The sequence below is a fragment of the Pan paniscus genome, chromosome 10 (assembly GCF_029289425.2).
Source record: "Pan paniscus chromosome 10, NHGRI_mPanPan1-v2.0_pri, whole genome shotgun sequence".
NCBI lineage: Eukaryota > Metazoa > Chordata > Mammalia > Primates > Hominidae > Pan > Pan paniscus.
This window is the reverse complement of record NC_073259.2, coordinates 18,030,600-18,033,736: the sequence shown is the minus strand read 5'-3', so window position 1 is coordinate 18,033,736 and position 3,137 is coordinate 18,030,600. Positions and strand designations below refer to the sequence as shown.

Sequence of the window (3,137 nt, the reverse complement as noted above, 5' to 3'; positions counted from 1 at the left end):
GTGAGCCATGATTATGTACTCAAGCCTTGGCAGTAGGAGACCTCATCTCATTAAAAAGGAAAAGAAAAGAAAATCTGTTGAAAGCTAGGGACCCACTCACAGAAAAACATGTATAAGCATATATACACAAAATTTTAGGGGGCTCTTAGACCCTCTGGAGCCCATCTATATACTCTCTAGGAATCCACAAATCCTAGGCTAAGAACATTTGACTTAGGAACATTCAAAGGATCCTTGGAGATTAACAAAATTGTCAAAAACTCTCTCTTCCTATTGGAAAAGGGAGCTGCTATATTACCTAAAAAATAGAGAATATTAAAACTGTTTTTGCTGCTGCAGCTGAAGCCATGCGTATGCTCAGGCTTCAGAGGAAGTTTTCCTCTAGTGTCTTTTGCTGTGGCAAAAAGAAGGTCTGGTTGGCTCCCAGAGACCAACGTTAACTCCCATCAGCAAATCCAGAAGCTGATCAAACATGGGCTGATCATCTGCAAGCCTGTGCCTGTCCATTCCCAGGCTCCTTGATGCCAGAAAACCTTGGACCATCGGAAGGGCAGGCACCTGGGCATAGGTAAGGAAGAAGGTACAGCCAATGCCCAAAGGCCAGGGAAGGTAACCTGGATAAGGAGAATGAGGATTCTGTGCCAGCTTCTTAGAAGATACTGTGAATCTAAGAAGACTGATTGCCACATGTATTACACTCTGTACCAGAAGGTGAAAGGGATTGTGTTCAAAAACAAGCGTATTCTCATGGAATTGTCCGCAAGCTGTGAAGGTAGACAAGTCCCGCAAGAAGCTCCTGGTGGACCAGGCTGAGGCCCACTGGCCTAAGACTAAGGAAGTGTGCAAACTTCATGACGAGTGCCTCCAGGCCAAGAAGGAGGAGATCATCAAGATGTTGTCCAAGGAGGAAGAGACCGAGAAATAAAGCTCCTCCTTTCTTGTCTATACATAGTGGCCTCAGTAATTACATAGACCATTCAAACAAAACAGGCTTTTATCTGCTTGAAAAAAAACCCAACTCTGTAAAACCCAACCTTTTATGCTTACTTAATTGCAAATATCCTCTTCATAAATCAGATCATGTACTAACTGCTTAAATCTTTCAGAATAGAATCTGAACTCCATACACTATAAGGTACTACATAATCTGGCTCCTGCCCACCCTTGTTTTATACTTTTGTGCCCCACTGGCTTCCTTTGGCTCTGGGAACACACCAACTCTCTACAAGTCACTCTGTTTCTGCTGAAGGGTCTTAGAGTGACCTATTTTCTCTACCCCGACCACTTCCCCTGTTGCCATCCTTAAGGTCTCAGTTCAAATGTCCCCTCTTCATTTGAACTTCCCCCACCACCTTCACCCCTACCCCAAGTCACTCACTATCACCTCACCCAGTTTTTTTCCCTGTGTAGTCCATCTTGCCACAGTCCAGGCCGTGGTTTTTGTTTATTGGCTTATTGTCTTCTCTCTCCACTTGAATGTTAGTTTCATGAGAGATAGGTAATCTTATTTATAACCATATTCCCAGAGCTAGGTGCAGTGCCTGGCACATAAGGGTAGTAGGCACTCAATCACTGTTTGTCAATGAATAAACTTCAGCCAGGGATGGATTAAGTAAGACCTTAAGAGGGTCTAAACACTAAGGATTATGGTGCTTCTCCCCCATATTTAATTCTAACTAGCAATTTTGGTGCTCCTTCCCCATATTTAACTCTAACTAAAAAACAGTACTAAACCACACACTTACATGTACTGAAGCAAAAATAGCTTCTTTCTAGATTATCTGATTGTAAACCTTGGACTCCCTGCCTTGCTGGTGCCCTAAGTGTATGTGCTCTTCCTCCGTCCTGGGGGAGTCTAGCACTCACTCAGTCCTCTAGATGTGTTGGACACTGTTTTAGTTTAAGATTGCTTATGACTACAAAAAACCTTGCTGGGATATTGATGAAAATTATGTTAAATCTATAGATCAATTTGGGAAGAAATGACATCTTTATTGATTCTTCCAATCCATGAATATAGTATGCCATTCCAATTATTTGTCTTCTTTAATTTCTTTCATCAGCATTTTATAATTTTCATCACACAGATGTTGTACATGTTTTGTTAGATTTGTATGTAAATATTTCAAGTTCTTTGGAGCAATTGTAAAATGGTTCTGTTTTTAATTTCTGTTTCCACATATTTATTGTTAGTATGTAGAAAACCTTTCTTAGTAAAAGAAAGAAATGTACTCTTCGGTGAAGTAAACTTGTTTAGTGGTTTCCCCTTCACCTGCTGGGCAGGTAACAATCTATTTATTCTAACATTCAAGTACCTCCACAATGTGCCTCTGTATCTCTTAAATTTAACCTCATACCTAATTGCTAAATACCGATTTCTACTGCTACTAGGTTTACTCTTCTGTCACTTGAATACACCTTACTCATTCATTCCACCTCCATGTCTTGGCTCATTGCCATTTGCCCTCCAGAAGCCCTCCACTGGCTTCTTCACTGCAAACTAAATCTGAACTGTCCTTCAAGGATAAGGTCAAAACTCTTTATAAGGTGCCTTCCCTGATAATCCCAGCCTACATTGCTCCTTTTCTCCCCTGATGTTTTTTTGTTTTTTTTTTTTTTGTTTGTTTGTTTGTTTTTTGAGATGGAGTCTCACTCTGTTGCCAGGCTGGAGTCTGGAGTGCAGTGGTGCGATCTCGGCTCATTGCAACCTCCGCCTCCCGGGTTCAAGTGATTCTTCTGCCTCAGCCTCCTGAGTAGCTGGGACTACAGGCGCCCACCACCACACCTGGCTAATTTTTGTATTTTTAGTAGAGACGGGGTTTCACCATGTTGGCCAGGATGGTCTCGATCTCTTGACCTCATGATCCACCCGCCTCGGGCCTCCCAAAGTGCTGGGATTATAGGCTTAAGCCACCACGCCCGGCCCCCTGACTCTTTTAACCAATATTGTACATCACTCAATCATTGATTTCATTTTTAATGAGCTTTAATATACGTCTTGTTTCCAGAAATAGATGAAATACCCTGAGAGACTTCTATGATAGCTATGATGGCACCACATCATACATTACACAAACTTAATTGTGTAACTGAGGAAAGGGGAGAAACGTTTCAAGCCATGTCAGTTAAAGCAAGGT

At 41.8% G+C, this 3,137-nt stretch overlaps 1 pseudogene; it reads left to right on the top strand.

The window, feature by feature from the left end:
* The first annotated feature begins 338 nt into the window (after window positions 1-338).
* Window positions 339-925, top strand: LOC100979302 (large ribosomal subunit protein eL19-like; annotated as a pseudogene).
* The last annotated feature ends 2,212 nt before the right edge of the window (window positions 926-3,137 follow it).